Here is a 16655-nt window from a genome sequence, read left to right on the forward strand (position 1 = left end):
GTCTCTGCAGCATGATAGGTCTAATTACCCCATTACTCACTAGGACCAGTGGCCCTGTGTATGAGAGAGAGGGGTGGGGGGAGTGAGAGAGAGGCAGCGAGAGACAAAGAGGGGTAGATATAGAGAAACAGAGTAATAGGAAAAGAGAGGGTCCGATGAAGAGAGAAAAATAAAGAGGGAGAAAGTGATGTGTTGTCGAAAAAACAGTCTACAAATCTACATACAGTGATAACAGCACGATATCAACCTAGATGATGTGCTACCATTGGAATGACTATAATAATTAAGCAATAAGGCCCGAGGGGGTGTGGAATATGGCCAATATATCACAGCTAAGTTCTTATGCGCTATGTGGAGTGCCTGGATACTTCAAGATAAGAACAAATAAATATAGAAATAGCAACACGAGGAATAAATACACAGTGAATAATGAATAACAATAACGAGTAAAAATAACATTGCTAATACAGGGTTGTACCGAGTCGATGTGCAGGGTAGGAGGTAATTTAGGTAGCTACACCATACATGCATATCCGCAAATTAAACTTGAGAGCTTGCGAGTGTAAACTTTGAGTGACCACAACTGCATTTCTGCATACAGAGCAGAGATTTTTGTTCGCCTGAAGAAATACCTACTTGTTGTCAAGACTCAGAAAGGCCTGCATCCCTACACGGAAGTATTTTCTCCCTCTCACACCAATTTTCCAGTTTGCTCTCAAAAATAAATGTTGCTTTCGCAACGCAACTACTTACTATAATGTTATAACAGGGAATTTCTAGCCAATGAACATAGCCTGTAGCAGTCTACTGAAATGCACTTGGTCAGGTTGTTGGACCATGGAGATAAAAAGGGTCAGTGAAAGGTGAATGATGGCTGACAATAATAAAGAGGTAAATTCAAAAGTTTTTCAATAGAGGTCCTAGGTAATCAACTATGATTTCAATATTGAAATTGAAGTAAGTAGTTATTTGGTCTTCTGTTATTAAAGCAGGCTATTGATGAGGCAAGCTAGGTTAACGTCAGCTAGCTAGGAAGGTAACGTTAGCTAACTAGCTAGCTAACGTTTAACCATGTGGTTTAGTTTAATAGACCATCTCTGGTTAAACTAAGAGCATTGTATCTAAATTGAGGAGGGGTTTAGTAAAAGAGGAGGAACACCAGCAAGACTGGGTGGCAGAAGAGGGGTGAGAGGCAGGGCAAGGTGAGAACCGATCTCAGTGTTTGATGCATCACTACAGACACCCTGGTTCGAATCCAGTCAGTATCACAACCGGTCGTGATTGGGAGTCCCATATGGCGGCGCACAATTGGCACAGCGTCTTCCGGGGTTGGACAGTGTAGGACGTCATTGAAAATAAGAATTTCTTCTTAACTGACTTGCCGAGTTAAATAAAGATTAAATGTAAAAAATGTACTAATTACATTTTTTTTTTTTTAAGAGATCAGTGATTGAGGAGGAGCCAAGAGAGGTTAGGCTCTTACCCAAATAACAGTCATTATTGTAAACTGCTAATCACATAATTTGAAATACAATCTGATTGAAATAAAGATGAAAGATTTGTATAACTTTCACTCTGTCAGTTTTTGTGCAGTTACAATAAATGAGAATGACCTTAAACCATTTATCTCTCTCCATCCTTCTTTCCATGCAGGTCCACTGTCACCAACATGTAGTGGTGAAGTTGTTCTCAGTTGACAGAAACAGGAGATACCGGAGTCCATTCTGTTCCTAGTAGGTTACCTTGACTCTCCTCTATGCACAGCACTCTGGAGACTTCCTGCAGGTAACCATGACATCCACCAATCACCCCCTTAACTTAGTCATTAGTGGTACTGTGACTTCCTCACATTTCTTTGTCGCTGTATGAAGGCATTGTGCAATAGGACATTTGTCACGTAGAGGGAATGATGACCAGCTATTGTCTATTGGTTAGAAAGATGGTTATATAATGAATGTCTGCGATAATCATTGCTAAACAAGGTGGGTTGGGCATGAAATGGCAGCAGGCTGTTCAATCCTGAGCCATGCTGACTGACAAGTGGCGTGGATTGGTACAAGGAAATTCCACAGTTAAAGAGTATTTGTATTTTTGTTTACTCTTCCTGGGGTCCATAAAAATTAAGGCAGTTTATACAATTTTAAAAACATTACCATACCTTTACAGATTTCACAACACACTGTGTGCCCACAGGCCCCAACTCCACCACGACCACATATCTACAGTACAAAATCCATGTTATCGTGTGTGTATACATGTGTCTGTGCCTAGGTTTGTGTTGCTTCACTAGCTTTCTGTGTACATCCAAAGACTAGCCGTGCTGCCCTGTTCTGAGCCAATTGTAGTTTTCCTAAGTCACTTTTTATGGCACCTGACTACACAATTGAACAGTAGTCCAGGTGTGACAAAACTAGGGCCTGTAGGACCTGCCTTGTTGATAGTGCTGTTAAGAAGGTAGAGCAGTGCTTTATTATGGACAGACTTCTCCCCATCTTAGCTTCTCCCCAAAAAGCCGATACCAATTAATCGGCAGATTTGTATATATATTTGTAATAATGACAATTACAACAATACTGAATAAGCTGTCACGTTCTGACCTTAGTTCCTTTGTTTTGTCTTTGTTTTAGTATGGTCAGGGCGTGAGTTGGGGTGGGCAGTCTATGTTCTTTTTTCTATGATTTGGGATTTCTGTGTTTGGCCTGGTATGGTTCTCAATCAGAGGCAGCTGTCAATCGTTGTCCCTGATTGAGAACCATACTTAGGTAGCCTGTTTTCACCCTTGAGTTGTGGGTGATTATACTTTCGTTTTAGTGTTTCGGGTGTGCTCGTTTGATGTTGTTCAGGTTTAATAAATAACATGAACAAGTACCACGCTGCACTTTGGTCCTCACCTTCTTCCACCGACGACCGTTACATAAACAATGAACCCTTGTATTTTAACTTAATATAATACATAAATAAAATCTATTTAGTCTCAAATAAATAGTGAAACATGTTCAATTTGGTTTAATTAAAGCAAAAAAACACTGTTGGAGAAGAAAGTAAAAGTGCAATATGTGCCATGTAAAAAAGCTAACGTTTAAGTTCCTTGCTCAGAACATGAGAACGTATGAAAGCTGGTGGTTCCTTTTAACATGAGTCTTCAATATTCCCAGGTAAGAAGTTTTAGGTTGTAGTTATTATAGGACTATTTCTCTCTATACGATTTGTATTTCATATACCTTTGACTATTGGATGTTCTTATAGGCACTTTTGTATTGCCAGCCTAATCTCGGGAGTTGATAGGCTTGAAGTCATAAACAGTGCTGTGCTTCAAGCATTGCGAAGAGCTGCTGGCAAACGCAGGAACGTGCGGTTTGAATGAATGGTTATGAGCCTGCTGCTGCCTACCACCGCTCAGTCAGACTGCTCTATCAAATATAAAATCATAGACTTAATTATAATATAATAAACACACAGAAATACGAGCCTTAGGTCAGTAATATGGTAAAATCCGGAAACTATCATTTCGAACACAAAACATTTATTATTTCAGTGAAATACGGAACCGTTCCGTATATTGATGAACGGGTGGCAACCCTAAGTCTAAATATTGCTGTTACATTGCACAACCTTCAATGTTATGTCATAATTATGTAAAATTCTGGCAAATTAATTAATGTCTTTGTTAGAAAGAAACACAGTTCGCAACGAGCCAGATTTGTATTTTATTTTTTATTTTATTTAACCAGGTAGGCAAATTGAGAACAAGTTCTCATTTATAATTGCGATCTGGCCAAGATAAAGCAAAGCAGTTTGACACATACAACAACACAGAGTTACACATGGAGTAAAACAAGCATACAGTCAATAATACAGTAGAAAATAAGTATATATACAATGTGAGCAAATGAGGTGTGATAAGGGAGGTAAAGGCAAAAAAAGGCCAAGGTGGCGAAGTAAATACAATATAGCAAGTAAAACACTGGAATGGTAGATTTGCAGTGGAAGAATGTGCAAGGTAGAGATAGAAATAATGGGGTGCAAAGGAGCAAAATAAATAAATACAGTAGGGGGAGAGGTAGTTGTTTGGGCTAAATTATAGATGGGCTACGTACAGGTGCAGTAATCTGTGAGCTGCTCTGACAGCTGGTGCTTAAAGCTAGTGAGGGAGATAAGTGTTTCCAGTTTCAGAGATTTTTAAAGTTCGTTCCAGTCATTGCAGAGAACTGGAAGGAGAGGTGGCCAAAGGAAGAATTGGTTTTGGGGGTGACCAGAGAGATATACCTGCTGGAGCGCGTGCTACAGGTGGGTGCTGCTATAGTGACCAGCGAGCTGTGATAAGGGGGGACTGTACCTAGCAGGGTCTTGTAGATGACCTGGAACCAGTGGGTTTGGCGACGAGTATGAAGCAAGGGCCAGCCAACGAGAGCGTACAGGTCGCAGTGGTGGGTAGTATATGGGGCTTTGGTGACAAAACTGATGGCACTGTGATAGACTGCATCCAATTTATTGAGTAGGGTATTGTAGGCTATTTTGTAAATGACATCGCAAAAGTCGAGGATTGGTAGGATAGTCAGTTTTACAAGGGGATGTTTGGCAGCATGAGTGAAGGAGGCTTTGTTGCAAAATAGGAAGCCGATTCTAGATCTAATTTTGGATTGGAGATGCTTAATATGAGTCTGGAAGGAGAGTTTACAGTCTAGCCAGACACCTAGGTATTTGTAGTTGTCCCTTTATCTAAGTCAGAAACGTCCAGAGTAGTGATGTTAGTCGGGCGGGCGGGTGCAGGCAGTGATCGGTTGAAGAGCATGCGTTTAGTTTTACTAGCGTTTATGAGCAGTTGGAGGCCACGGAAGGAGTGTTGTATGGCATTGAAGCTTGTTTGGAGGTTTGTTAACGCAGTGTCCAAAGAAGGGCCAGATGTATACAGAATGGTGTCGTCTGGGTAGAGGTGGATCAAGGAATCACCCGCAGCAAGAGCGACGTCATTGACATATACAGAGAAAAGAGTCAGCCCAAGAATTGAACCCTGTGGTACCCCCATAGAGACTGCCAGAGGTCCGGACAACAGGCCCTCCGATTTGACACACTGAACTCTATCGGAGAAGTAGTTGGTGAACCAGGCAAGGCAGTCATTTGAGAAACTAAGGCTGTTGAGTCTGCCAATAAGAATACGGTGATTGACAGAGTCGAAAGCCTTGGCCAGGTTGATGAAGACGGCTGCACAGTACGGTCTTTTATCGATGGCGGTTATGATATCGTTTAGTACCTTGAGCATGGGTGAGGTGCACCCGTGACCAGCTTGGAAATCGGATTGCACAGCGGAGAAGGTACTGTGGGATTCGAAAAATTGCAAATTGTTAAAAGTTATATGGTTTGCTTCACTTTGAAATCATTGTTTTTTGATTTACATACATTTTAAAGTGAAAAATCTGACTGTCAGCATCACTTTGTACTGTGGAATTGCCCAACAGCTCAGCTCAGTCCCAAATCATGTGTTATCACTTATTTTGCTAAATGATTATCCATAGTTGTCTCTTTTGATATAACCACTGCAGTCTTAAAATGGACTCCCCTTGAATGCTACATTAAGATGTTAACACATTTGGACTCCAGTTGAACTCTATGACATTTTCTGACATCTTATTCTCCTCTCTCTCACTCCAGTTGTTCTCAGGACACAGGTGTGTGTGTGTGTGTGTGTGTGTGTGTGTGTGTGTGTGTGTGTGTGTGTGTGTGTGTGTGTGTGTGTGTGTGTGTGTGTGTGTGTGTGTGTGTGTGTGTGTGTGTGTGTGTGTGTGTGTGTGTGTGTGTGTGTGTGTGTGTGTGTGTGTGTGTGTGTGTGTGTGTGTGTGTTGTGTGTGTGGAATACGTCAGGCTTCTATTCTACTTCATCGCCCAGGACCACTACATCAATGAGGCAGAGGACGCCAAGTTTGGACCAGTGAGTCACCAACTCATCTTATGCCTCCTTACATTTGTGCTGAGTTGTGTATCTCTCCACCTTCCTCAAACTCCAGTGCCTTACTTTTGTTTACCTTTTTACCAATGTCTAAGGATTGTATAAGGATTTTAAGTTGGGACTTCGACTCCACACTAAATCTTATTCCATCTCCTGTATTGTTCTGCCCTCTGTATAGATGATGCTGAAGCCCCACTGTAAGAACCTGGAGAACTTCACTGGTTCTGAGGGAGCTGACGTGGCTACAAACTGTTTCTGGGACACCTTCCAGTGCTACTGCTGTCTAGAGAACAGCCAGAGGGTGGTCAAGACATCTGTCTAGAGAACAGCCAGAGAGAGGGTGGTCAAGACATCTGTCTAGAGAACAGCCAGAGGGTGGTCAAGACATCTGTTGCAACTTCATCTTTAGTGAGTCAGCTCTGCTGCACCCGGGAGATAAAGGTATGGCACCACACTCCCAACTGTCATGTATGCTTAAACATACTTGAATGCCACAGGAGATTGGTGGCACCTTAATTGGGGAGGACGGGCTCGTGGTAATGGCAGGAGCGGAATAGGTGGAATGGTATCAACATCAAACACATGGTTTCGCTCTTTTCCAGACATTATTATGAGCTGTCCTCCCCTCAGCAGCCTCCACTGTTGTATGTTCTTTTATGTGCGATTCTTAAAGTGGCAATCAGCAGTTGAAACAATAACAAGGTGCTTTCCCTGCCCCTGTTTCAGTAAAAAGCTAAGGGATGGGGCTGGAGGAATGTTACCACTCTCAAATTCATAGATAGAGCTATGGATGCAAGGACTGTACACTGTGCCTGATAAAACCCCATGGGAGGAGATGACCCAAGGTTCTTCGCCTCAGACCTCCTCCAATGGGTTTTGAGAAGGAGGCGTGTAGAGGAAGTGAGGAGTTGAGAAGAGATGAATTGGGACAGAGCTCATGTCATTGTTTTGGTTGAAAACACGTTGAATGAGACATTTATTCTGTTTGCACTTATCGTTGTTCTACTTGTGCTCTTTCCACAGATGGCTCCGGCTTGCTGATAATATCTGATCTGATGACACTCCCTATGCGATTTGCCTCCTGTATTACTGACTGTATTCAGTATAACTTCCAATGCCAAATTGAAATCATTTTAGATTCGGCAACTGATAGAAAATGGTAGTTCCCAATCAGACAATTACTATAAAACAAATCTGTTTCCCTCTGTGTAATGTTTGGTGAATGCATGGTGTTGTTTTGTTCTCAGTCCTCCTTTGAATGCTGGGTGTACTGATTCAGTTCATCGAGTCCATTCTCACTTCCTCCATCACTGCAATGTCTTTTTCCTTGGCTACCACCTTCCCTCCATCGAAGTCCTGCATAACTCCAGGGCAAGGAAGCATCACTCCCGACCCCTTCCTTAACCCTCTTCCAAAGACTCCCCTCTGGCAAAAGGTTCAGGTCAATCACGACCAAAACCTCCCGCCAACAGAACCGGTTCGCCCCCCTGTGCCGTGGCCCTTACCAACCGGCCACCTGGTCCACGATTAAACTCTCATCAATGGACTTCGCACTCTGTACTATTCATCCACAGACCGTGCACTTTGCAGTATCATCCCAGAACTGCACATAACAGCCTCTGAACGTCTCTTACATGTATAGCACATGGGGATGTGTGAAATCTACTCCTCGGCCATAAGTGGCACCATTGGCTAAGACGCTTGAGAGAGGACGGTCGCGTGTGTTTGTGAGGCAGAGGTTCCGAGTTTCCGAAAGGTGTGGGCCGAATCGGGAGGAAGTGGTACTCGCTAAGCAAGCAGCGTAACGTCCTTCACACATGCATCATTTCTAATATAACTTATTGTGTTCATGGTGTACATACTGTATGTGGACCTGTATATTCTGTTTGTGGCAGCACCACTTCACATAGTCAAATTTCTGTACATGCAAATGTGTTTGGTGAAATTAAGCTGATTGACATGTTTTAACCTGAATAGCTGGTTTATCAGGTCAGTTGACATTCTATTATTTTGGACTGCTTATGCATTGGATGAACTGTGCAGGTATGAGTTTCTCCCCTTTGTGTTTTCTTGTATGTGGCGAGGTCTACAGACCGTCACGGATTACAAAAGGGGAAACCAGCCACATCGCCAACACCGACGTCTTTCTCCAGGACAAGCAAAAGCACCTTTTTTTTTTAAATATATTTTTTATTTCACCTTTATTTAACCAGGTAGGCCAGTTGAGAACAAGTTCTCATTTACAACTACGACCTGGTCAAGATAAAGCAAAGCAGTGCGACACAAACAACAACACAGAGTTACACAAGGAATAAACAAGCGTACAGTCAATAACACAATAGAGAAAAAAAAGAAAGTCTATATACAGTGTTTGCAAATGGCGTGAGGAGGTAGGCGATAAACAGGCCAAAGTAGCGAAGTAATTACAATTTAGCAGATTACCACTGGAGTGATAAATGAGCAGATGATGATGTGCAAGTAGAGATACTGGAAGGAAAGGCGGCCAAAGTAGGTGTTGGCTTTGGTGATGACCAGTGAGATATACCTGCTGGAGCGCGTGCTATCGGTGGGTGTTGTTATCGTGACCAGTGAGGTGAGATAAGGCGGAGCTTTACCTGCGCCCACTTTGAGGATAACACAGTGCCATCACCGCTGCCCGCTACCAAGTACTCTGGGCTCTCGTTCTCCGTGACCGACGTGAGTGAGACGTTTGTAGCGTGTTTAGCCTTGCAAGGCCTCCAAGGCAGACGGCATCCCTAGCCGCGTCCTCAGAGCATGTGCAGACTAGCTGGCTGGAGTGTTTACGGACATATTCAATCTCTCCCTATCCCCGTCTGCTGTCCCCACTCGCTTCAAGGTGTCCACCATTGTTCCTCTGCCCAAGATATCGCCCGTAGTTTGAGAGGCCAGGATCATATCACCTTTACTTTACCTGACACCCTAGAACCACTTCAATTTGCTTACCGCTTCAACAGATCCACAGACGATGCAATCGCTGTCACACTGCACACTGACCTATCTCATCTGGACAATTGACTATAGCTCAGCCTTAACACCATAGTACCCTCCAAGTAGGGTAGGAAACAGGTAGGTAGGAAACAACACCTCCACTTCGCTGATCCTCAACACGGGCCGCACAAGGGTGCATGCTCAGCCATCTTTTGTACTCCCTGTTCACCCATGACTACGTGGCCACGCCCGCCTCCAACTTAATCATCAAGTTTGCAGATGACACAGTGGTAGGCCTGAATACCAACATTGACAAGACAGCCAGTGTGACACATCTCCTTCGCATAAAGTTGATCAGGCTGTTGACTGTGGCCTGTGGAATGTTGTCCCACTCCTCTTCAATGGCTGTGCAAAGTTGCTGGATATTGGCGGCAACTGCAAACTGTCGTACATGTCGATCCAGAACATCCTAAAAATAAATGCTCAATGAAAGACATGTCTGGTGAGTATGCAGGCCATGGAAGGACTGGGACATTTTCAGCTTCCAGGAATTGTGTACAGATCCTTGCGACATGGGGCTATGCATTATCATGCTGAAACATGAAGTGATGGTGGCGGATGAATGGGCCTTAGGATCTCATCACGGTATCGCAGCATTTAAATTGCCATCTTTGAAATTAAATTCTGTTCGTTGTCCGTAGCTTATGCCTGCCCATACTATAACCCCACCACCACCATGGAGCACTCTGTTCACAGTGTTGATGTCAGCAAACCGCTCGCCCACACAACGCTGTCTGCCAACTGCCTGGTACAGTTGAAATCGGGATTCATCCATAAAGAGCACACAATGAGCATTTGCCCATTGAAGTCGGTCACGATGCCAAACTGCAGTCAGGTCAAGACCCTGGTGAGGATGAAGAGCACGCAGATGATCTTCCCTGAGACGGTTTCTTATAGTTTGTGCAGAAATTCTTTGGCTGTGCAAACCCACAGTTTCATCAGCTGTCCTGGTGGCTGGTCTCAGACGATCCCGCAGGTGAAGAAGCCGGATGTGGAGGTCCTGGGCTGGCGTGGTTACACGTGGTCTGCAGTTGTGAGGCCGGTTGGACGTACTGCCAAATTCTCTAAAACAGCGTTAGAGACAGCTTATGGTAGAGAAATTAAAAATAAATATCTGGCAACAGATCAGATGGACATTCCTGCAGTCAGCATGCCAATTGCACAGTCCCTCAAAACTTGAGACATCTGTGTGTTGTGTGACAAAACTGCACATTTTAGAGTGTTATTTTATTGTACCCATCACAAGGTGCACCTGTGTAATGATCATGCTGTTTAATCAGCTTCTCGATATGCCACAACTGTCAGGTTGTTTAAGACATTAATGAGCGAGAGATGATTGATGTAGTCAATATAACTATTTGTTCAGCACTTTTGAAATGTACAGCGACAGAATTCAGAACATGGTCCGTTCTTACACATAAACAGACAATGAAAGCTCGTACAATATTCGATGATTACATTTCTCTAAAACAGGTTATTGGCAAACAAGCACACCGGCCACGAACAATGTGTTTACAATGCTGCGTTGGTGAAAATAGACCAAATTATTATCAGTTCAATCAGAGCTACTGATTTGACACCATTCTATCTGTGGCCAATGACCTTGAGCCTTCTTGGATGGGCACTTCTAATATAACTCTACGATAGAACCCAAGGGGCTGAAATTTTTGAGCTCTAACCTTAGAATTGGGGATGACGTACTGTCCCATGAGTGACAGAAAACTGAGCCAATCATGACAGAAAACTGAGCCAATCAGCCTCAACGCTCTGCATTTTCTGCTGCCTAGCCCCACCACCACCGAAAGCACTGAACTAGGCTAAAACACCTGCATTTTGGAGCATTAATGCAAAAACAACAAGCAAAACAGGCAAGCCCCCACCCCCTGCCCAAAAACAAACTTTTACCTAAAAGTGTGGGGCTCAACCCACCTGCCCTGGATGACGGGTCGCCACTGGATAGATAGTAGACTGAGCTGGAGCAGCAGCGCGTGTGTGTGTTTGACGTTAATATACATGTGTTTTGTGTGTGTGTTGGACCAGTGTTTGTGCAGACTCAATGCAGGTAGTCCGGGTAGCCATTTGATTGTTAGCTATTTAGCAGCCTTGTTTAGCAGTCATATGGCTGTTCAGGGTCCTGTTGGTTCAAGACATGGGGCACTGGTACAGCTTGCCGTGCGGTATCAGAGAGAACAGTCTATGTCTAGTGTGGCTGGAGTCTTTGATATAGAGCTCCTGGATGGCAGGGAGCTCAAGACCGCATTTGCCCCAGTACTTTTCCATCTGGTGTGGCAGCAGAGCAGCAGCAGCAGCACCGACCGGGCCCGTTCTCAGTGCATTTTTGCGTTCCAGTTGAACATTTACCTGCTCTGTCGCGGTCCTACCATCGAAAAGTCGTGCTATTTGTAAGTTAGCCATGTGATTGGCCGTTCATTCAAGCACCAGGACACTCCCGCGAGTCACTCACAACTTCTTGAGCACTGGAGTCGAGCAGTACAGAAGCTGATAGCGTCGCTCACAGCACGTGCAAGCGGTCCTGAACAAAAAGAACCGCCCATCAATCTACTCGCTGAGCTTATTTATTTGAGAGAACGTAATTTACTTTCATGAGATCAGGAAAAACTCCCGGCCCCAGAAAAAACACGTACTAATTTTGGCAAACCACTTTGAACCTGTGGTGCCACCTCTGCCAAGCGATGATGCAGCCAGTCAATATGCTCTCAATGGTGCAGCTGTAGAACTTGTTGATTTATCTGAGTACTCTTCTCAGCCTCCTGCAGGGGAGAGGCACTGTCAAGCCCTTTTCACAACTGTGTGTGTGAGGAACTTGAAGCTCTCGACCCACTCCACCACAGCCCCCTCGTTTCCTGTAGTCCACAATCAGCTCCTTTGTCTTGCTGATGTAGAGGGAGAGGTTGTTGTCCTGGCACCACACTGCCAGACCTCTGACCTCCTCCCTAAAGGCTGCCTCATTGTCAGTGATCAGTCCCAGCACTGCCGTGACGTCAGAACACTTGATGATGTCGTTGAAGTCATGCACGGCCAGCACTTGTGGGTGAACAGGGAGTACAGGAGAGGACTAAGCACACACCTCTGAGGGGCCACCGTTTTGATAGTCAGAGTGGCGGACGTGTCGTTGCCTACCCTCACCGCCTGGGGGTGGCCCGTCAGGAAGTCCAGGATCCAGTTGCAGAGGGAGGTGTTCAGTCCCAGGGTCCTGAGCTTAGTAACGAGCTTGGAGGGGACTATGGTGTTTAATGCTGAGCTGTAGTCAATGAACAGCATTCTTACGTAGGTATTCCCTTTGTCCAGGTGGGTGAGGGCAGTGTGGAGTGCAATAGAGATTGTGATTGCCTAAATGACTACATACCCGTAGCACTCACATCCGTAGCCATGAAGTGCTTTGAAAGGTTGGTAATGGCTCACATCAACACCATTATTCCAGAAACCCTAGACACACTCCAATTTGCATACTGCCCAAACAGATCCACAGATGATGCAATCTCTATTGCACTCCACACAGCCCTTTCCCACCTGGACAAAAGGAACACCTATGTGAGAATGCTGTTCATTGACTACAGCTCAGTGTTCAACACCATAGTACCCTCAAAGCTCATCACTAAGCTAAGGAACCTGGGACTAAACACCTCCCTCTGCAACTGGATCCTGGACTTCCTGACGGGCCGTCCCTAGGTGGTGAGGGTAAGTAGCAACACATCTACCACGCTGATCCTCAACACTGGAGCTCCCCAGGGGTGCGTGCTCAGTCCCCTCCTGTACTCCCTGTTCACCCAGGACTGCATGGCCAGTCACGACTCCAACACCACCATTAAGTTTGCTGATGACACAACAGTGGTAGGCCTGATCACCGACAATGACGAGACAGCCTATAGGGAGGAGGTCAGAGACCTGGCCGGGTGGTGCCAGAATAACAACCTATCCCTCAACGTAACCAAGACTAAGGAGTTGATTGTGGACTACAGGAAAAGGAGCCCCGAGCACGTCCCCATTCTCATCGACGGTGCTGTAGTGGAGCAGGTTGAGAGCTTCAAATTCCTTGGTGTCCACATCAACAACAAACTAGAATGGTCCAACCACACCAGGACAGTCGTGCAGAGGACACAACAAAGCCTATTCCTCCTCAGGAAACTAAAAAGATTCTGCATGGGTCCTGAGATCCTCAAAAGGTTCTACAGCTGCAACAACAAGAGCAACGGTTGCATCGCTGCCTGGTACGGCAATTGCTCGGCCTCCGACCGCAAGGCACTTCAGAGGGTAGTGCATACGGCCCAGTACATCACTGGGGCAAAGCTGCATGCCATTCAGGACCTCTACACCAGGTGGTGTCAGAAGAAGGCCCTGAAAATTGTCATAGGCCCCAGCCACCCCAGTCATAGACTGTTCTCTCTACTAGCGCATGGCGAGCGGTACCGGAGTGCCAAGTCTAGGACAGGTAACCAAATGGTTACCCAGACTATTTGCGTTGTGTGCCCCCCCAACCTCTCTTTTTACGCTGCTGCTACTCTCTGTTTATCATATATGCACAGTAACTTTAACTATACATTCATGTACATACTACCTCAATTGGCCCGACCAACCAGTGCTCCCGCACATTGGCTAACCGGGCTATCTGCATTGTGTCCCACCACCCGCCAACCCCTCTTATTTACGCTACTGATACTCTCTGTTCATCATATATGCATAGTCACTATAACCATATCTACATGTACATACTACCTCAATAAGCCTGACTAACAGGTGTCTTGTATGTAGCCTTGCTACTCTTATTTTCAAATGTATTTTTACTGTTGTTTTATTTCTTTACTTACTTACACACACACACACATACCTTTTTTTCTCCACACTATTGGTTAGAGCCTGTAAGTAAGCATTTCACTGTAAGGTCTACCTACACCTGTTGTATTCGGGGGCACGTGACAAATAAACTTTGATTTGAATACAGCGCACATCTTCTTAACGTTCCATTGTGTTAGTGGCACCGCTGCTCCTCTCTGTTGTTATCATCTAGGCCTAACTCTACCTACATGTACATATTACCTCAATTACCCCGCACATCTTCTGCTCCTCTCTGTTGTTATCATCTAGGCCTAACTCTACCTACATGTACATATTACCTCAATTACCCCGCACATCTTCTGCTCCTCTCTGTTGTTATCATCTAGGCCTAACTCTACCTACATGTACATATTACCTCAATTACCCCGCACATCTTCTGCTCCTCTCTGTTGTTATCATCTAGGCCTAACTCTACCTACATGTACATATTACCTCAATTACCCCGCACATCTTCTGCTCCTCTCTGTTGTTATCATCTAGGCCTAACTCTACCTACATGTACATATTACCTCAATTACCCCGCACATCTTCTGCTCCTCTCTGTTGTTATCATCTAGGCCTAACTCTACCTACATGTACATATTACCTCAATTACCCCACACATCTTCTGCTCCTCTCTGTTGTTATCATCTAGGCCTAACTCTACCTACATGTACATATTACCTCAATTACCCCGCACATCTTCTGCTCCTCTCTGTTGTTATCATCTAGGCCTAACTCTACCTACATGTACATATTACCTCAATTACCCCGCACATCTTCTGCTCCTCTCTGTTGTTATCATCTAGGCCTAACTCTACCTACATGTACATATTACCTCAATTACCCCGCACATTGACTCTGTACCGGTACCCCCTGTACACAGTCCCACTAGTGTTATTTTACTGACTTTTATTTCTTATTCTTATTTGTTTATTTTTCATTTTTAAACTGCATTGTTGGTTAGGGGCTTGTAAGTAAGCATTTCACTGTAAGGTAAACACCTGTTGTATTCGGTGCATGTGACTAAAAAAAACGTGATTTGATTTGATTGTCCACACTGGTTAATGTGGAAGGATGAGTTCCAAAGGTTATTCAATGCTGCCACCTTGTGGATAAAAGGGTTGAGTGCTCTCGTTCAACAAATACTGAGAGTGGTCACTGACACAATACAATACACATGTAGAACAATTGCAATGAACATTATACTGAAGTAAAGGGTTCTGGCACAGTACAGTCCAAGGGAAGCCGTGGCACCATTGTCATTAGGCAAAGCAGACTATAGGGTTGTCTGTCATCCCCCAGGGATCCTGGCTCATGTCGACTCCAATGCCTCCCACAGTTGTGTCAAGTTGGCTGGATGTCCTTTGGGTGGAGGACCATTCTTGATACACAAAGGAAACTGTTTATCAGGAAAACACCAGCAGCGTGTGGTGTACTACCATACACACCCTGTTCAAAGGCACTTAAATCTTTTGTCTTGGCCATTCACTCTCTGAATGGCACACACACAATCCATGTCACAATGGTCTCAAGGCTTCAGAATCCTTCTTGAACCTGTCCCCTCCCCTTCATCTACACTGATTGAAGTGGATTTAACAAGAGACACCGATAAGGGATCCTAGCTTTCACCTGGACTCATCTGGTCGGTCTGTCATGGAAAGAGCAGGTGTTCTTAATGTTTTGCACCCTCCGTGTGCGTAATCATGTATATCAATTGATATTAAGGGGGTATTTCAATTGCATAACATGACTGCTTGCGAGAACTGTTATCCCATGTTAATAAGGAAGCTTAATGAGATTGGGTTCATGTCAAATGTTGCTGTAGCAATAGGTACTATTGTGGATGATTAACTTGTGTCTTAGTGGCAGTTAAAGGACAAGTTGAAACAGATGTAAACGGTTAAAAACGAGGTCCTGACTCTCTCACCACAGATCCCATGGAAAGGACGTTTCCGCATTTCACCCGACCCCTCTGAGTCAGGCATGGGTCACGAGAGCAGTAACGCTGCATGAGAATGTGTCCACACACACACAATCAATGTACTGAATGTTTCTGCCCTCTTTGGGTGTAGCTACAGCAATATTACATAAGCATTTCCCAAACAGAGACATATTTACAAGCAGAGCACAACCAGAGCAGAGTGCATACTCAGCCTATGTGCCCTTGGGAGTGTATATCACTTTTTACCCCACTCCCCCTATCCTGTAGTATACTATCTAGTCTAGTGTGTCGAGGGCTTGCACTGTCGTACAGGGAAGAAGAAAAATCAATACATTATTATCTCAGCTGGCTTGTCTAAGCGATAAACCGAAGCCCACTACTTACAGCAGGCTTTAATACGAATCTCCCACCCCAGGCGTTAATGGCACCTTAATATACCTCCTCTGTCAGATACTGAATGCTTTACAGCTTTAAGCTTTGCTGCTTTTGACCACCAGGTGGTGCTTCAGAGCAAGGTTGATTAAAGCTGCAATGATACCGTAAGGTAGGGATCATCAACTATATGTAGATTGAGACGCGGGTTGATTTTGTCTTGAGCTGAAGCTCGGGGGGCCAGAACATAATAACAAATAAATAAAATAAACAGACATGCAGACACACAGTAGCAGATCTAATTAAAAGATGCTTCCTCACCATCTTCCTCTGCTTCAGTCCTCTCTCTCCCTCTCTCTTTCTACTCCAAATGCTGTAATGACTTGGTTCCCAGTTCTTTCAAGAGCTGTGTTTTACGAGTGGCGACCATTCTGGTGGAGGGAGGGAGACACCCTCTGTCTAATGTTACCATGGTCACAGAGTTCTTTTGTCAGCTGCTAGGAGCCATGTCATCTACCCTGAAACATTTCAGACAGTGCTGATTCTTCAGAC

This window comes from Oncorhynchus mykiss, chromosome 12 (genome assembly GCF_013265735.2).
Source record: "Oncorhynchus mykiss isolate Arlee chromosome 12, USDA_OmykA_1.1, whole genome shotgun sequence".
In the NCBI taxonomy this organism is placed as follows: Eukaryota; Metazoa; Chordata; class Actinopteri; order Salmoniformes; family Salmonidae; genus Oncorhynchus; species Oncorhynchus mykiss.